Source organism: Macrobrachium rosenbergii, chromosome 27 (assembly GCF_040412425.1).
Source record: "Macrobrachium rosenbergii isolate ZJJX-2024 chromosome 27, ASM4041242v1, whole genome shotgun sequence".
NCBI lineage: Eukaryota > Metazoa > Arthropoda > Malacostraca > Decapoda > Palaemonidae > Macrobrachium > Macrobrachium rosenbergii.
In genome coordinates, this window is record NC_089767.1 from 15,469,536 (window position 1) to 15,490,149 (window position 20,614).

Below are 20,614 nucleotides of genomic sequence, written 5' to 3' on the forward strand. Positions count from 1 at the left end.
TTTTTCTGTTACAGTTTATAGTTTTCTTCGAATAATTTGTCCTTCCGTGCCATAGCTGTTTTCGAATATCCAAGTTTTTTGTTTCTTAAATGTCTGTATGTTCTAACATCTTTTAAGTTCTGTTACAACTTACTGCATAGCTTAGGTGCCGTCTATTCAAAGATTCTGTTCCCAATATCTTTTATATCTTTGTTTTACTAATCTTTATGTGCCCATGATACTTCACGTATCTATGCTTTCGGCGGTTTATTTTTGTAGGAGGTATTTTACCAGGACCCACTTAGTGGGTCCTGCATTTTACATGCATCGATGCCATTCATTATCGCAACTTACGTCAAGGTATTTTGAAATTAATTTTTGTTTTGATAGGTGATGACTAGCCAATAAAATTCATTGCGTCTCGGCTGTTTTGCTCATTAAACCTTGTAGTTTCTTCAATGAATGTGTAAGATACCATTAAAGACGTTGCAGTGATCTGTTTTTTGTAGTTTTGTGATTCCGCAGTTATATAAGTCAAGCATTCTTCTAACGTAACCAGATTCTGGCATTTCTTTACAAGGACTGCATTTCTTAGTTGAAATTCTCTTATTTTCACTATATTTACCAATCATTCTGTCATTTTTAGACTTTCATCAGTTTTTCAGTTTTTTTTCCTTTATAGGGACTATAGGTTTCCCTTTTAGGACATGGGTCCCAGAAAATTACAAGGTATTAATTTCATTTACGAATAATTACAATGAATTATTTTGTATGTGGATTTTATCATATGTTTTCTCACAACTAAAGTTTTACATAAAACCAGGGAGTTTCGGGGAAATACCGAAACGCATTATCAGTCACAGGTACAGTCATCGGTTTCATGCACCTTTACAGAGTGCTTATTCGCATAACGTCAAACGCGCTACAAACATTGTACCAGCTACCATTATTTTGTATAATGGTAATTCCTTCCTCTAACGGAAAATATGTTTCAAAGGAAATGACAGTCCAACATGAATGTAGGCAACTGTAGTTCAACAGATTGACATTCTGTACATTTATCAGAAACACCCACGCAAAGTTGTTGGCGACCGTTTGTTTGTTTATTTATTTATTTATTTGTTTATTTATTATTTAATTAATCATTTAATGGTCTTTTATTTTACAAAATTACGAGAATGTTACAAAATTACGAGAATGTTGTTTGAGGAAACAGCCGCTGTCCACCGAACCAAAATTGTATGTAAACAACTTGTAACCACTTACCATTCATTCACTGAGCAAGGAGGTCCCGGACGTCTAAAATATAACTCTTGCCCTGTCCTTGTGGTTGAGTGACACACCTGCATATCAGAGGAGAAATGAGGGCCTAAGACATACATTCTTCTTAACAGCTGGAGATTATGACGTACTTGATTCTTTAGGCCAACACGAGTCAACAGGAGTAAACCAAGTCTGCGATGGACACTTCAACAGATTACAGCGAAGCAGAAGCCAAAGTAAGAGACAAAATTCAGTGGTTTAGTCAATACTTAAATAAATGCAAATAAAATCTTGTTAATTTTCCGGTGGGGTCCATAGGATGAGGCTAAAACCAGCGTGTGACAGGTTTCGGAAAACGTTTGCTTCAGGTTTATTCCTGCCTGAGCTTTGTTTAGCAGGTGTATGCTAGTCGAGCATGGGTTTTCTTTGATAAGTTTTTTTTTGCATGTTTTGTTTAGCAGGTCTTTCTGATTGAGTTTTGCTTAGCCTATCCGTTTGGTAGATCTAAGTAGTAGCTCCGCGGCGGCGATTTCCTTCTAACTTGACTTTTTCTACAGTTTTTTGGTTGCTAATTATGGATTTATCTTCAATTTTTGTCACACGAATGTAATTAACCCGTGAAGTCCCTCCAACAAGGGGTTTCCATATGCTATCTTTACGAGACAGAGCACGGGTTTTTTTCTTGTCTCGGTCCCTGTAACTCTTCCGGCGAGTGCAATAACTTAATGTATGGGTACTGACCCCCCGGACCAGTACTAAACACGGCGAAGGGACAGTCCATCCCCCCGATGCCAGTACTAGACATGGCGAAATGCATTTACCTCCCTCCCGTTGGCGAATGGCTCCTCTCTTTTTTCCCCTCCAGAGGGCGCCTCCCGTTATAAACATGTCCGCTCCATTTCTGTGTTCTCCCCCACCCAAAACCCTGAATTCCCACAGTCCCCCTTTACTGTTCATTAGAGTTAGGGAGCAAATAACAGTTGGCCAACAACAAAAAATGCACCACCAGTATCAGAACCCCTAAAAGTGTAGAAAAAACCAGTTTCCTAGGTAAAAACAGGCACGGAGCTAGTACTTAGAATTACCGGGTTTTTTTCCTGGACGAGTGTTTAGCAGTTTTTTTCCTTGCGTGAGTTTTATTTAGCAGGTTTTTTTCTGCCAGAGTTTTATTTAGCAGGTCATTTTTCTGAATGGGTGTTGTTTATCAGGTAATTTTTCTTTAGCCTAGTTGTTGTTTAGCAGGTCTTTTTCTGCATGAGTTTGTTTATCAGGTGTTTTGGTAAAACTATAGAACAACTCCACATGGACTGTTACTTTGGAAATTGATTTATCATATACTTTTAGTGCTGATGATGAAGGAGGTGGTGTTTTTTATTGTCGGTCGTTATTATTAACCTCATACCTCCAGCCTATCCAACATGGTTGGGGACCCTTTGGGAACGCGGGGATTTTGGTGGAGGGAATTCAATGGGAGAAAGACCGGACTGTCTTGTTGCTGTTATGGAATGGCTCTGCGCATCTGCAAGTCATTATGATTTAGAGGTAGGACACATTTCCCCAGGTGAGGTTAGGTTATGATTTATCCTCTTTTAAACAGCATGTACCCTTTGTATTAGAAGATTTGGGGGTGGGGTTAGGGCCCCACTTTGAACCCTCATTTGGTAGGTCACTGCAACCTACTTAGGTTGGGTAGGTTTTGGGTCAAGGGTAGCTCGCAGTCAGGTAAGATGCATTCTTTATTTAGTAGTAGTGAAATCTTTTTGCTCTCACATGATAGTACAGGCAGTCCCCAGGTTACGTCGGGGGTTTCGTTCCTCGCTGTAACCTGGAAAACAGTGTAACCTGGAATGTTGCAAGAAAAATGTATGAAAATGAGAAATGAAGTGATGAAAGCTTCACCTTCAGTCCTCTGGGTGTACTGTTACAGTATTTTACTTGGATTCTGGTGTGGTGTGACTCCAAAAACCTTCAGTCCTCTGGGTGTACTGTACAGTATTTTACTTGGATTCTGGTGTGGTGTGACTCCAAAAACCTCCAAACTTTGACTATAAATTGTAGCTGTATGTACTTTTACTGTTCCATTGCGGCATAAGATGATGACTTAACCTTGGAACATCCACTATAACCTGGAACTGATTTTTTTATGAATAGACCTATATTTGAAAAGTGACGTAAACTCGGAACAACGTAACCCAGGGACTGCCTGTACTCATAAAGCATGGGGTTTTCCTCTTGACTTCTCTGGTACTTGAGTATACCCCAGCTGGTCTTGATACTAATCACTCATTTTTGTTTTTCCAAATTTTCGACCTCCAAAACTACACGTAGTTGAAATTATTTGCCATAACAGTGATGGTAAAGCACAAACCTCAAAACTTGTAGTAAAAAAAAAGTTTAATGTTTTTAGTTAGAAACTATCATGCAGTTCAGGGTTAATACCCATCAAACTCAGCATTCATCATCCCATCCCTGCCCAGGTCAGTTTTTAATTTTCTCACGAATGTATACTGTAATCTCATTTTGTGCAAGGTTTTGTCTCTTAGGTGATCTAACTTCCTCAGATTCCTTGAAAAATTATACATTTTGTCATGTGGACTAAAAATTTAGGTTTAAGCTGACCTTTTCCAACATGAGCTAAAGCTTCCATAGCAACTACATTTTGAGGGGTTGTCTTTAGGAAAGTATTTTAATTACCTTTTATAGCCTATGCTAATCTTATGTAACAGGAGCATCCTTGCCCAGATGGGGCTCTAGGCAAAGGCCACTAGTTAAGATCATACCACCATCACATTATCAAATTTTATCTGAGACAAAATTTAATCCACTAAGCTAACCCAAAAGAATACAGTATATCCTAACCTTGTAGGGCTGCTTCAAGCTACACAATTGAGTAGGATGATGGGAACAAATTTATAAGTTACTAAATAAAACTCTTGACTTTTCCTTGACCTAATTTACTTCCTTATTACTACAATGACCTAAAAAAAACCTTAATATGATTAATAAATCTTAATCTACAAAACAGAAACTCATCTAACCTTATCACTATAGTTCATCAATTCTACTCAGTCTTAATCCTATAGTTCTCCCGCCCTTCTATCAAAAGAACCTTAACCTACAGAACTGTAACTTAAGCTATTTCAGTCTTAATATTGCACAACCACCTAAAAGAACCCTAAACCTAATTCTTAACCTAAATCCATAGTGTTCTGCCACCAACTATGGTCTCTTAGACAACTTCTTCAGATTGGTAGTTAACTTGCTCAATATCATCCAGTTCTGGATTTCCTCACTATCCTTCTTCCTACTGGAGAGATCAACATCTAGTTTTTTCTTTCCTTCTCACATTTCTCACTGCTGTTGAACTTTCTTTGTGGCAAGTGTGTCAAGATCAGCACCTTTTAAGGTTTAGCATCCTGTATGGAGGAACAGGAAAAAGAGTGGCCTGACCAAGTGTTTTTGTTTCTTTTCTGCAATCTGGCAACTTAGTGTTGTCCATGTTCCATACCACTTCTCTGCCTTATCCCTTCCTCTATTTTCAACAGATCTTCCGTGTCCTCTCATAATTTTCTAATCCCTTGTCCTATGAGTAAATCCAGTGTATCAACTTCTGCACATTCTGTTTATTTTTTTCAGATGCTACAACCACTAGTTAGGCAGCCAATTACACCTTGGGTGGAAAGGGAAGCAAGTCACACTATCCTGACACACTCAACAAACTGCAAGTAAAAAATAAAAAACAGACTTAACTAGTGTACTCTTTCCTGACATACAAAACATAAAAACAAATCACAAAAACGAAACAATCAATTCACACAAACCCATCTTTCATCATACAAACCCACACTTCCCCTTACTAAAATAAAGGAAATCTCATTTCCTTTTTTTTTTCAAAATCCCTTTTTACTACCCATTCATACTCCGGAACTGGACGGAACTGGACCTTGACTTCAGGTCCATGGCCTCTCATGGACCACCACTTCTTCACTCACTTCCACTCCAACCACACTAGGCTCACCTAGCCTTGGTTCCGAACTACTTACACCAAGTTCATTCAAACTCTGGAGACTTACATCGGCTCCAGCTTCACTACACTTGACATGGCTGCTATCATCTCTTCCATACTCTCATTTATTTCTTCCACACTCTGCCTCAAGCTATCCGAAACACCTCCACTTACACTCTCCAGCACTGCTAACTCTCTCTCTCTCTCTCTCTCTCTCTCTCTCTCTCTCTCTCTCTCTCTCTCTCTCTCTCTCTCTCTCTCTCTCTCAAAGGAAACACACACACACACACACACACTATACATACCGTCTTCCTCACGACATGGCGTTGCTATCAGTTCGCCCAACTCTTGTGTATCCTCATCCACATTCCTTGTACTCACCAAGTTCACTCCTTCCACATCCCACTCAAATCCTTCAAAATCAATTACACCCTCATTCTCACTACCACCAAAATCAAACAACCCATCTCTGGTACACTCTGCAAACAACTCGGTAACTGTACCCTTACTCTTTCTACACCTCCATTTAGGCTTTCTCTTATGTTCCACCAACACTAGCTGTTTATCTCCCCAATTTATATCTTTTATTTCTTCACTTTCCTTTTCCCTTTCCTCCCTTAATAACTTCCTAATGGGATGCTTTTTGTATTTCGGTGGTTCTCTCCATCTTCTCAGCAGATTATAATATACTCGGATTAACCTCACATTTCCTCCTTTATTCCTGTCTTCTTGCACATAACTCATTCCATTTGACCACACTGCTTTCACCACATATGGACCTTTATATTTCTCACGCATCTTATTCGCTGTCAATCTTGTTTTCTCAACCACTTCCTTCAACACCCCATCACCTACTCTGAAGCTCTCAAACCTCTCATTTGCCTGCCTCCACACATCCTGCTCATCTTCATTCAAATCCAACCTCTGTCTCACATATCTCTCGTAATTCATTACATACTCACTTGGAGGTACTGTATGCCAGTGCTTTTTTGTACTGACCCATTATACATCACTACCACTCTTCCTAACAACAAATCCCATTCATTCTCTCTATCAGTCAGCATTCATAACATTTCACTCAGTCCTTATGGTTCGTTCCGCCAACCCATTCACACTCGGCATGTATGGAGTTGTTACCTCATGCTCAGTTCCCAATTCTTTCAACATTTGCTCAAATGGTCTACCAACAAACTCTGGCCCATTATCACTCGACATTCTCGCCGGCTTTCTTACATGCAGGCAACAAGACCATACTGACCACTCTTGCAACATTCTCACTGGTTTTATCTTCACAGCTGCACAACTTACAAACTTAACTCTTATGATCTACCATAACAACCACTCCTATGTTTCCTCTCGCAGTTGCTGGCAAAGCTACACAATCAGTTGCCACTAACTCAAATGGTTCTGTCATACTCAACTTCAAAACAGCTGGACTAGCATACACTGATATTTTTCCTTCTGACATTCTTCGAGCGAAACTGCCACATCCGCACAAATCTTCAAATATGGGGAAAACACCCACTCTTTCATACACTCAATCAAATTAAACTTCCCCACATGTCCATATTTCTCATGGACCAACATGCACATCCCTACTGCTCCACTCATTGAGATCACTGGAACATACATCAACTCTTGAAAAATACACCACTCCTTCACACAACACAAATCTCTCGGCAAACTGCATCCATTTACTCAACAACAAAAGCCATCTTCTTCCAGACACTCCCTCTCTGGTATACTGCTTTAACTAGCTTGCTATAAAACACTCCCGCTGCATCTCCTCAACGTCCTCCGTTGTTAGCAATTCATTCTCATTGTCCAACTCCACTATATCCTCCTCCTCCAATACATCTATCCCTTCCATACCAGAGGGCTCACCACGGTAAACCTCTTTCACACTTAGTTTCCCTGGGGTTGGGATTTGGTACGGCAGACTTCCTTCACATGATCCTCAATTCCACATCCTTCATACTTGTTCCAAGGGTTCTTACATGCTCTGGCAAAATGCCCACTCATTCCACAGTTTCTACAACGGCTTCCATTTACTCCTATTCTCCTTCCACCCTGGTAGTCTCTCACTCGATATCCTACCTTTCTGCAGCTGAAACACGTAAACTCCTTCTCATGCGGGCAGTCCTTCAACATATGCCCTCTCTTTTCACAGCCGAAACACTCGCCATTGGCCCATCTACAATCCTCTTTCACATGCCCAGTCCTTCTACACCTGAAACACTCCTTACTACTACTACTCACTTCCATCTGCCCCAGTCGCTCCACCCACACTTCCACTCCTAAACCTCTCTTTGCTTCTGCTCGAGCGCTTTTTCCCATTATTCCTCACATTCACTTCCACGGTCTTTCTTCCTCTTTCCACCCGGTCTCTCCTACACATCCAACTAGGCTCTCATCACCCTTAGTGCCTCACTCACCAAAGCATCCTTATACGTCCTTCCATTTACTGTACCACCTCAGACCCAATGTACATCTCCTTTGATTCATCCTCATCTACTCTCAGGTCTTCTAGAATCTTGAAAGCATCCTCCCAACTTAAGCTCTTTCCTGACCACCATTTCCAATCTTTTTTTCTTCTCATTTAAAATTACCCTAATCTTCTCTGGGATTGTGGCCAAGAACTCACGCATGAGGTGTTTGTTTTCCTCAATTCCTTCCTCTCCATACTTCCTTCTGGCCAACGCTTCTAACGTATGAGCATACAAGCCCACTTCCTCTCCAGCCTTCATCTTTGCCTCCTTGAACCTATCATCCTTCTTTTATACAACACTTCTTTTCATTCTCTTCACCTGTCTAATCACTCTAGCCTTCACAGACTCAGACCGTGGCTCACCCTCATACGTACTCCTATAGCACATCTTCAACTGCCCATCCAAGAACTCTCCCAGCCGCTTCATTCGCACTTTCATTCTTCCCATACTTTTGCCTACAATACTTCTCATACTCATCAAAAAAACTCAGATATGTCTCTTCCCTTCCTGATGTAAAATTTCTCAGTCTGGGAACCTCCCTCAGGAACATCTTTTGGCCTTTTCTCCTCGGCCTCACTCAAACTGTCACTACTACCACTACTACCACTACTACCAATACCACTTTCAATCTTCCTATCCTTCTCTCCTGAGTCTGAGCTATCCCTCAAAATCCGGGAACTAGATTCCTCTTTCCTCACACCTCTCCCCTTTCGTGTTGTTTTCTTCCTTCCCTCTTTTTTCTTACTACTGTCTTCCCTATCACTTTCATACGCCTCACTCATACTGCCCTCATCAGTGGCAAGTCCTCCCTTACTCTTACTTAACAACTCCTTCCCTTTCTAAGGGATTTTCTCTTTTAGACTTTCTGCCTCAGTGCCTTGACTTCCCTTCCCAACACCGGGCTTGGTCGTAGCCATTTCAGTCATCATCTTCTCCATCGCCTCCATTCTTGCAACCAGTTTACTTGCCCTTACTGGGCCTTCCTCTAACGTATTGTGCAATCTGACAATCATGTACATCAGCCTATCCAACCTCTGAGTCCAACCTTGCTCCCCTTCACCTGACCCAGCACCTTCCAAACCTGCTCCCTCTGCCATCTCCAATTATGCACCGACTCTTATTTTAATATCAAAGGCCCCACGTTGGGCGCCAAATTATTATGTAGGATCGTCTTCAAGCTAAACAATTGAATAGGCTGATGGGAACAAATTTAGAGGTTACTAAATAAAACTCTTGACTTTCCTCAACCTTATTTACTTCCTAAATAATACAATGACCAAAAGAAACCTTGATATGATTAATAAATAAATCTTAATCTACAGAATAGAAACTTATCTAAACTTACCACTATAGTTCACCAACTGTACCCAGTCTTAATCCTATAGTTCCCCCGCCCTTCTATCAAAAGAACCTTAACCTACATAACTGTAACTTAAGCTATTTCAGTCTTAATATTACCACAACCTCCTAAAAGAACCCTAAACCTAATTCTTACCTAAATCCTTAGTGTTCTGCCACCAACCAAGTTCCTAATTGTATGGGTTGGTATCGTTCTCGGCTAGCACTCTACTAGACCAGCATTCGATTCTCCGACCGGCCAGTGAAGAATTAGAGAAATTTATTTCTGGTGATAGAAATTCATTTCTCATTACAATGTGGTTCAGATTCCACAATACGCTGTAGGTCCTGTTGCTAGGTAACCAAGTGGTTCTTAGCCACATAAAATAAATGTAATCCTTCGGGCCAGCCCTAGGAGAGCTGTTAATCAGCTCAGTGGTCTGGTTAAACTAAGGTATACTTAACTTTTTTTTCTGCCACCAACTATGGTCTCTTAAACTTCTTCAGAGTGGTAGTTAACTTGCTCAACATCAGCCAGTTCTGGATTTTGTCGCTATCCTTCTTCCTACTGGAGAGATCAACATCTAGTTTTTTCTTTCCTTCCCACCTTTCTAATTGCTGTCGAACTTTCTTTGCGGCAAGTGTGTGAAGATCGGCACCTTTTAGGGTTAACGTCATGTATGGAGGAACAGGAAGAAGAGCGGCCTGACCAAGTGTTTTTGTTTCTTTTGTGCAATCTGGCAGCTTAGCTTTCTCTATGTTCCTTACCACTTCTCTGTCTTATCCCTTCCTCTATTTTCAACAGCTCTTCCATGGTAAGTGTCTTCTCACAATTTTCTAATCCCTTGTCCTCTGAGTAAATCCAATGTATCAACTTCTGCACATTTTATTTATTTTTTTTGGGATGCTACAACCACAAGTTAGTCAGCCACTTACACCTTAGGTTGAAAGGGGAGCAAGTCACACTATCCTTACACACTCTGCAAACTGCAAGTAAAAAAACAACGTTTTGTGAGAGAGAGAGAGAGAGAGAGAGCGCGCACGAGTGTAATTGTCGTGAGTGAGTGTTTCGGTTGTTGGAAGAGGGATAAGGGTCGTTAGTTGAAGTTTGTTTACGGCGCTGTCTGTCTGTGAGAATGTGAAGGAGGGTTCGTTTGTTGTTGAGAGTCTAGTCAGAGCTAGTGCCGGTCAGTTTTTCTCGTGTTGGACAGTTTTCGTATGCTTTTCCGGGAGTTGTTGGTTTTTATTGTTGGTGTGCTGTTTTATTGTGTGTGTGTTATTTCTTTTTTTTTTTTATTTCCTTGTTGTGTTTGTGGTTGTTTGCGGTTGTGGTTGTTACAGCAGCCTTAATCCATCTCCCAGCAACCGAGGATCAGGGTGAGTGTTGTGTGTTGTTTTTTTTTGTTTTTGAATTCCGCCACATTATACTTGTCATCCAACGTGGGGCAACTGGTGTTACAGTTGCAATTAAGATTGGTGGCGGGTAGTGTGACTGGAGGAAAGGATGGAAGAGGAACTGGTGAGGTTGAGAGAGGAGTTGCAGCTGTCAAGAGAGGAGAATGCATGGTTAAAGAGTGAGAATGAGAAATTAAGGCTTCAGTTGGAAGAGATGGTATCATTAGTAAAAGGAGCGAAAGAGGAAATGAAAGGGGAGATGAAAGAGTCAGAAGAGAGGAGGGACTCACTCTTTCTCCCTCTGCAAGGCAGCAAGGGCCCTTCTCCTCTGGGTGGACCAGAATCCGTACACTTTTTATTCAAGGAAAACAGTGTATTGGCGGACGAGCTGAGCCGTCAAAGACAGGTTCTTCCCTCAGAATGACTCTGGACCCTCTAGTCTGCTTAGATGTGTGGAAACTGTGGGGAAAGCCGATCCTGGACCTATTTGCAACCTCCAGGAATCGTTGTCTTCTGTTGTTTTGTTCACCAGCCCTGGACCCTCTAGCATGGGCAACAGACGCCATGCTACAGGACTGGTCGAACAAGGACCTTTATGCTTTTCCACCATTCAGCATGGTGAGGGAAGTTCTATACAAGCTTCAGACCCACCAAAACATGATAATAACCTTAGTAGCCCCATTTTGGCCCTCGAAGTGGTTCCCGGATCTCCTCAGACATCTGGTGGATTTTCCAAGGCTGCTCTCTCAAAAGCCAGTTTACTCAGACAGCCCCACTTCAGGAGGTTCCATCGAGGATTGTCCACTCTGGCCTTGACAGGATACAGACTGTCGGGAGCTTATTAGAGCAAAGGTCTTTTCAAGATCAGCTGCAGAGGCTATTGCTAGGTGTAGAGGTCAATCCTCTAGCAAGGTCTACATAGTCAGGTGGACAGTCTTCCGCTCTTGGTGCAGAAGACATAACATCTTGTCTTCTCAGATGTCTGTAGCAGAGATAGCAGATTTTCTGCTGTATTTAAGGTCCTCTAGAGGTCTGTCTTCCTCTACTATTAGAGGTTATAGGGCCATGTTGGGCTCTGCCTTTCGACATAGGGGAATAGATCTATCCTTGAACCAGGATCTGTCAGATCTCATTAAGTCATTCGACACAGCCAAGCAGGAGATAGGAGTGGTCTCTTGGAACCTGGATGTGGATCTCAAATGGCTGTCTAGTCCATGTTTTGAACCCCTTCATTCAGTTTTGCTAAGATATCTCTCCAGAAAGGCCTTTTTCTTGTGGCTTTAGCAGCCACTGAGCATGTTAGTGAACTCCATGCAATTGATAAGAGGATTGGCTTCTCCCAAGGGAATGCAATCTATACATTTACCATGGGTTTTTAGCTAAGAACAAGACCCTGTTCAAGCTCTGGCCTTGTTCGTTTATTATTAAAAATCTGATGGAGATCTTCGGACCATAAGAGGAAGAGAGAGCTCTTTGTCCTGTGGGTGCATTAAGATATTATTTGCACAGAAGAGAAAGTCTGTAGACCTGCGAGTAACCTATGGTGCCCAGTGAAAAATCCTTCTCGTCCACTGTTTAATAATGGCCTGGCATTTTTTCTCTGAGACCCTGTCTCAGAAACACATTCTCTGATTGGAGAGGATTCTTACCCTCATTTAAAAGTTAAAGCTCCCGAAGTGAGAGCAGCCGCTACTTCGTTAACTTTTAAGCAAAACTTGTCTCCTCCATTCTGCAGTCAACATATTTTGGGGTGCAAGTTGATTTTTGCAACCCATTACTTGTGAGAAGTGGAAGTTATGAAAGTTGCAGTACCCTGGGTTTGTTGTCAGTGGCAGGCATGGTTTTGGGGGAGGAAGTGTAGGAAGCAAACCTTCCGTCCTTTTTTCTCTTTGCCTTGACATAGGGTGTCGAGCCTCGGGGAGCCTGGGGGTACTGTGTACCTGGAGTGCCCATCAGTTTTTTAATGGATGGGTGGTGGTTTTTATTTATGTGGTGTAGGTGACAGCATAATTTTTTTGGTTTTTATTGTGGTACTGCACCCAGGGCAGGGGCAACATTGGATGCTTTGCCAGCCACCGGAAATGTCCTTTGCTGCAAAGTTCCTACTGAAGTAGTAGGCGCTCCACAGCTATACCACCAAGCCACTATAGTTAGCACCCAACTAGAGGCAGTATCTTCCTGCAGTAGCTCTCGTACCAGGTAAGGAACAGCAAGCATTGTATCAGTGCTAGCAACTTTTCTGTTCTGAAATTCTTTACCATTACAGTACTAATGTTTTGGAGTACAGTAAACCCCCCATATTCTCAGTCTCACTATTCGCGGACTCACATATTCACGGACTCATGTATTCGTGGATTTCTCTGTAGAATGTATCCACCCATTATTCAAGGAAAATTCACCCATTCCATTCACCGGAATTTTTCACTAGCTGAAATGATTTTCACTAAATGCACTTTTTGTGATAAAACTATTTTCATATAAGATTTTTTAGATTTTTTGACTAAATGCACTTTTGTGATAAAACTATTAAGATACTCAGGTATAAGCATTTTTAGAAATTCCTCCTGGTTTTTTATAAGGACTGTTTAAACTATGAAAATAAGACAGTTCTAAGTGTTTTTAGAAAGACTTATTTACAAAAGGGATTTTAGGTATCTAATATCTAAGCTGTCACACTTTTTACATAGCAAGACTAAGATGCACACACAGAACAAACACATGACCTCGTTCCCAACTTCAAGGACTTGCACACGGCTCAAAAACACATGACCTCGCTCCCAAGGACTTTTAGCAAAAGGAGAACGCTTTTATGGGGGTGGGGTCTTAAAGCACTACACAGGTGATGACGTACCAAACGGAGATTTCATCCCCTTTCATGAATACAGATATATGTTGGGAATTATACTTACTAAGTAGATAAATACGGTCCATGCATCCCACCTTTTTCAATGTGGGATTCAACAATGTAATTACTGTACAGTACTTGGCAAGTTACTTATATAATTTTAAATGATGTTATATGATAAAATAAAGTTTTATATATACTTACCAAGTACAGTAAACCCACGTTTTCGCATTCTCATGATTCACGGACTCGCACATTCACGGGTTTCTCTGTGGAACATATCTAGCCATTATTCGCGGAAAATTCGCCCATCCGCGGTATTTTTCACTGAGAAATATTCACTAATTACTGTATTTTCATATAATTTTCATGAATAAATGCACTTTTTGTGATAAAACTATTAAAATACTCAGGTATAAGCATTTTTACAGGGTTTTTCTTGTGTTTAAACTATCAAAATGGGCAGTTCTATGTGTTTTTAGAGGGGTTTTAAGTATTCGCGGATTTGAGCTATTCGCGGGGGGGGTGCACATCCCCGCGAATGCGGGGGTTTACTGTAACTACATGATCAGAGCCCTCCCTCCTCCCCTTTCATGGACAGAAGGGCACAAACAAATTGAAGCTCTTTGCTGAGTTGTTCCTCTTTTTCCCCAAAATTGGGCGGGGCTAGTCACCTACCCAAAACAAAAGTAGCACTACCGCGAATTTCAAAATTTTAGCTGCCGTGCGAATGAAACTAATAGCTGTGTAATTACTTGATAAGTAGCCTATATATAAACCCCCTTCAATGTGGGACCGCCTTGACATGGTGAGGGGCTCTTGAACCCCAGGAATTTATTCCTGGGTTTGAGTCCAAAAGTCTCATATATTATTATGTACTGTATTTCTTTGGACTAATTTTGTGGAATTTTCCACTTTTTGTAAAATTTATAGGATCTAATAAATAGGAAAAGGTATCATAGCTGGGATTTGGTTTATATCCGAAACTAAATAGTGGGAACTGTGGTAGGACCATCAACTGCACGATAATGTTCGGACCTGAGTGATACCAGATTGATGGCTCAAGGGCTGAACTATTCTTTAGGGCTGGACCACAGATTCCAGGGGGGTCTGGTTCTTGGGATAGGACTCTCAGCTATCTATCCAGTTTCCCCATAACATGATTAGGGTGGGGGTGATTGTATTCTTGGAATACTCTGTCCTAGCAAGCAGGTGTGGTTTACACTTGGGCCACTATAATCATGTTGTGCCACCCCCTGTAGGGTAGGGTAGGGATGTGGACATTTGGGAGTCTGCTCTTACTTGTGCCATTGATGGAAGAATAAACTCCATGAAAAGCTGATGATACCTTTTTAAGGTTTTCTGTTTTTTTTTTTTTTCTCCTCTCAAATCTTTATGATGGGTAAAAATAGATTCAAGTACCCCTGGGCCCTTTGATGGTAGCGACCTGGTGGAGTTGACGACCACTGGAACCTCCTCTGACAGCTGTTTAGAAAAATGTAAAAAAAAATCTTAGTGTAATTACACTGGAACCCTATGTTCCAGTACAGAGCAAACCTAAAAAAAAGTAAATATCGTCTCGACCCAACCTTGACTCACTTTGACTCCCTCTTTGCGAGTGGAAGTTGGTCAAGGTTTCTAACCATGGAAACAGAACAACAAATTTCAGCACTAAAGGTGGAAAACTTCTTATTAAAGAGACACTCAGCGACAGAAATGTCGTTCAGACAAATAAAAATGAAGATGTGGATTATAGAAGCCACAACAAAAAACCAATCTGAAGGTTATTTATCCATAAAAAGTATTGTCAATGTTAAAGTAAAGAAGCATGACACTGTGAACAACATTCAGGGTACTATTGTACCTCCTGAAAATAATGGCGAACCAGCTGATAAGAATTATGCTGTTGGACTCTCAAAATGAGATATCCCAAAGTCCAAGATTGTTCGGTATATATAATAACAAGTAAACAGAATAAAGTATTAAGAATTGCAAAAATAAAATTTGAGGGTAAAGATCTAAAAAAAAAAAAATAATTTTGGGTCAAAATAGACAACTGAGACCTTATGTTCCAAAGCCACTACAATGTCAAAATTGTAGTAAATATGGACACGCTAAGAAAAACTGTCAAAATGAACATATATGTGCTTATTGTGGTTCTGACAAACATGCCACACGATGGAAATGTAGTAGGCCAAAGTGTGTAAACTGTGGGCTAGATCATCACTCAAGGTCCAAAGAATGCATTTTATATGTACAGTACAAAATTGAAAATCTTACAAGAAAGGACTGGGATGTCTATAAAGGAAGCTAAATTGGAACTGAAAGTGAGAGGAATTCAAGATCCGTCTAAGAAACATACATATTCTTCAGTAACAAAAACAAGTAATGAAACAGAAACGCTTACAGATGCAAGTTACGGAACACAGAAAAAAAAAATTCCCAAGAAGTAAGTGCTTTACAAATGAAAACTGAATTGGTAATAAAGAAACTGGTATAAATGATATGGATAATATTTTATCAAATTCATTTGAAGTATTAATGCAAAGAGCACAATAAGATGCTACTACAAAAGTAGCAGAGGAAAGTTGTAATGGACCAGAAATTAAAGATAAAAAGAGACCGTTGGAGAGAACACCACCCAAAACGAAGAAACCCACTCTTAATAGAGAAACTTCAGTTAAATCAAAGACAAAGAATATGAAGAAAGAACAAAAACAAAAACAAGCTAAGAATACTGTATACCTTTATCTCCTAAAATAATAGTAAAACCCATGGAAGCAGATGTCCAGAATATCGAGGAAGTTGAAGAAAACCATACCATAGATTATGTCAAGGGAGAAGAGATTACTCCATCTCCAATAATTGGTACAAGAACAAATGAAACAAGAAATATACATAACACATGTGGATGTAACAAATGTTTCGTTGAATTGTGCAATAATAACAAAAACATAACTAAAGATGGTTTAATATCATAAGAAATTTTATGGAATACAGTATAGAAAAAAAAAACACGGATTTGAGTACCCATGAAAAAGGTTGCATATGCATTCAGCACTTAGCTGTATTATACAATGGAACGTAAATGGTCTACAGACCAGATTACGCCTAGGAGAAATACAAAGGTTACTAAAAGAATATGAACCAGTGATATGTTTACAACATGTCAACAAAACAATATCAGCAATAGGTAAAATATACCTTAGCATCTGCATCTAGAGAGGAAGAAGGAAATTTAGGTACTGCTATATATGTTCATAACAAATTACTGTATGTTATGACAAAGTACCTGTAAACTTTGACCTGCAAATATCGAATATTAAAATACGAATAAAAAACGATAATTATGCAATTTATAATTTATACAACCAACCTAATAAAAATTACGACATTGATAAACTTAAAGAATTATTTAACAGTGCCAAAGAACATACATTAATAGTAGGTGATTTTAATGCCCACAATCCAATATGGGATTGTAATTGTACAACTCAAATAGATCAGGAAGTAAAATAGAAGAATTCAAACGACATCAGCAAACATTTTTCAAAAACACATGGAACTTTTTCCTCAGTAGACTTAACTCTGTGTACAACAAGCATAGTAGATAGATTGGATTGGAATACAGTTGATGACTTGCACACCAGTGATCATTTCCCAATATTAATTTCATTATTAGAAAATAATCCCGCCAAGCATGTCCCTCAATATAACATTTATAAAGCATATTGGGAACTATATGAATTCCACACTAGGAATATCCCACCATTTGAGTATGTACAAGATCATAATGATACAAATAGGTTTCTTGTTGATTTAATTAAAAATACTACTAATAAAGCAATACCAAAATCAAAGTCTTATCCAGCAAAACACAAAGTCCCATGGTGGTCTGAAAAACTAGCAGAATTCATAAAAATAAAACACCAAATTGAAAGACAATTAGATAATTTGAATAGAAATTTCAGTAAAATAAATGAAACATTACCAATATTTGAAGAAATTTTACAAAAACTTACTACAGGTTGACCATCACTAATCTGGCAATCAGTAGTCCAGAACAATCAGTGATCTGGCACAAATTTCGGCTAGAGTAATTTTCAGTGTTTCCGCATTAATTTTCAAATTTCCCAGGTCGCTGCACTAACTCGCTCGCTGGCCGCTTCGATTTCGTGGCGCAGTGTGCTGCATCAACAAACTGGTAGCCTAGCCTACATTATACTGAACTCTATTCACATATTAACAGTATTATACAAACATCAACATAACAAATGTGCATCTTTTTCATGGATCTTTTAAAAAGTTATGCTTTACTACAGTGTTTTCAATTGTATTATAAATTGCGATCAATATTTTGTTTTGGGAATTGGTATCGCGGTGTTTATTTCGCCGCATTTAACTAAGTTCAAAGCGCTAACTAGAAGCAAGAAAATTGCTTCTAGTTAGCGTAAATTAATATGGATACTTTATTTATTTGGGGCGAGGATATTTTTCGTTATGCGAAGTGTTTTTAAGTCGAAATACAACTTAAATGTCTCGTTGTGAAATTAATTTAGCTATTTTTTTTCGTTAATATATGACGTTCTCGGGAATCGGTGCTGGCTTTTTTTGGGGGAATGTTTGTTTTGTGTGAAATAAATCAAGATTCCGTTCGCTATTTTCTCTTGATTTCATCATAATACGAGCTTGACGTATTTATCTTTTATCGGCGTGAAAGTAGTAATTTGTATTTTTTCATGCCCAGTAGTTTTGATTAAAATACATTCTCTCCAGTTTTATTTACGGTCGAGTTTCATCCATTTTGCCGATGCACGATAATTTATAGTCATTGGCAGCTTTAACATTGTTTTCTCAGCTTCAGCTACAACTTGCAGCTTAAAGTTACTGTAGCAGTATATTTCCCTGCCGATTTCTCCAAATAAGGGTATAGTGTAAAAAATATATCAGTCCTATTGTACAGTACTTAACGTCATTTGTAACATAACTACAGTGAACCCCCGTATTCGTGGGGGATGCGTCCCACACCCCCCCGCGAATGGGTCAAATCCGTGAATACTTAAAACCCCTCTAAAAACACTTAGAACTGCCCATTTTGATAGCTTAAACACAGAAAAACCCTGTAAAAATGCTTATACCTGAATATTTTAATAGTTTTATCACAAAAAGTGCATTTATTCATGAAAATTATATGAAAATACAGTAATTAGTGAATATTTCTCAGTGAAAAATACCGTGAATCGGCGAATTTTCCGCGAATGATGGCTAGATATGTTCCACAGAGAAACCCGCGAATGCGTGAGTCCGCGAACGTTGACAACGCGAATACGGGGGGTTCACTGTACAGTAATTGTGTATTACCGTACGATGGTTGAAATACAAGCACAACAGTTGTTATGCGATACGATTATTAGCAAAACAACAGTTTCCCGTTCGGTTGTTTATGGCTGTACGCATTTACGCAAGAGTATAACGTTACTAACAATACTTTTATCATTCTCTTTTACTTTTTTAACTAGCAGATGGAATAAAGAGATGGAGGAAAAGAAGTTGGTCTATTGTAAGTTGGTCTCTCTCGCTGCCTTCGCCTGCGTGAAATCTAAAAATATTTTTTCTTAAATATTTTCGTATCGGTATTAATTATTGCTAACCCCATCATAAACTCGAAATATCGTAAGTCGAATTATCGTAACTCGAGCACTACCTGTATTTGATAATTGTCTTTTCTTTATTAACCAATTTGTACTGATTTATGGGATACTTTAATTCTAAGATGAGGTGCTTAGCTACTGGGTTTCGTGTATTCTATCCTAACAAATGGCTAATCCGGCAAAATGGCTAATTCGGCACCCTCCAGGTCCCAATGATGCCGGATTGGTGATGGTCAACCTGTATATTATTATTAGAAATTGATACATTAAAACCTATATATAGCAAAATATCTGCAAAATTTCAAAAAGGAATTCAAGGAAGAATCATTTCATGGAGGAAATATGTATCAGATCTCTCTAATAATACTCCCCTACAAAAAATATGGGAAAAATTCAGGAAAACAAATGGTACCCATGTTAAACTACCTAGACTTGCCATACTAAAAGATGGGAAAAGAATACTTGATCCAAAAGAAAAAAGTAAAGTACGTAATAGGAAAAAACTTAGCAAAAGTATGTAGTGACAGAAATTTAGATGAACACTTCCGCACAAAGAAAAATAGTATAGAATTAAAAACAATAAATTTTGAAACCATAGAAGATATACAGTATATTATAATAGAAAATTTAGTATGGAAGAGTTGGAATTTGCTCTCTTGAACAGCAATAAATCTGTCCCTGGAGGTAACAGTATTTGTTTTGAAATGAACTGCCACTTAGCACCTTTGGCAAAGTCATACTTATTAGAGTTTTATAATAACTTATGGCTTCGAAATTTATTTCCTGATGAATGGCGTAAAGCTATAATTATTCTTATCCTCAAATCTGGAAAGGATCCCAGTAATGTAAACAATTACAGACCAATTTCTTTAAGTTGTTTATGCAAATTACTGCTTGATTAACATGCACATTAGTCAGGTTGGTATGTTCTCGGCTAGCACTCTGCTGGGCCCATGTTCGATTCTCCGACCAACCAGTGAAGAATTAGAGAAATTTATTTCTGGTGATAAAAATTCATTTCTCATTATAATGTGGTTTGGATTCCACAATAAGCTGTAGGTCCTGTTGCTAGGTAACCGGTTGGTTCTTAGCCACGTAAAATAAATCTAATCCTTCGGGCCAGCCCTAGGAGAGCTGTTAATCAGCTCAGTGGTCCGGTTAAACTAAGGTATACTCAACTTTTAACATGGCACATTCGAGAAAGTAAAATTTTGACTCCCACTCAATTCGGGTCACAATGTGGCAGATCTACATTGGATTCTCTATCGAACTTAGAAGACCACATACGAAGAGGATCTGAATGAAAACAAATTACTATAGCTGTCTTTTTTGACACTGAAAAGGCATATGATACTACAGTACTGTACTTGGAGATATGCAATATTAAAAGCATTACATAAAAGCAGCACTCGTGGACATTTACCCAGGTTTATCCAAAACTTTTTGACAAAATGCATTTTTCAAGTGAGAATTGGTGATGTATTGTCAAGTACATTTCCACCTGAAAATGGTGTTCCACAAGGAAGTGTCCCTGGTGGCACACTGTTTACTTTAGCAACAAATGGCATCAGTAATAATCTACCTTTTGGAATTGAAAGTAACTTGTATGTGGATGATTTTGCCAAATATTCAGCATCTCGCTTAAAAC

At 39.2% G+C, this 20,614-nt stretch overlaps 1 long non-coding RNA gene across 1 annotated transcript in view; it reads left to right on the forward strand.

The window, feature by feature from the left end:
* Positions 1–781: 781 nt before the first annotated feature.
* The window catches only part of LOC136853429 (uncharacterized), a 76,773-nt gene continuing 56,940 nt past the window's right edge, over positions 782–20,614 (forward strand). The window contains exon 1 of the long non-coding RNA XR_010857454.1: positions 782–1,478. This is a non-coding gene — a long non-coding RNA (uncharacterized lncRNA). The remainder of the gene's footprint in view (positions 1,479–20,614) is intronic.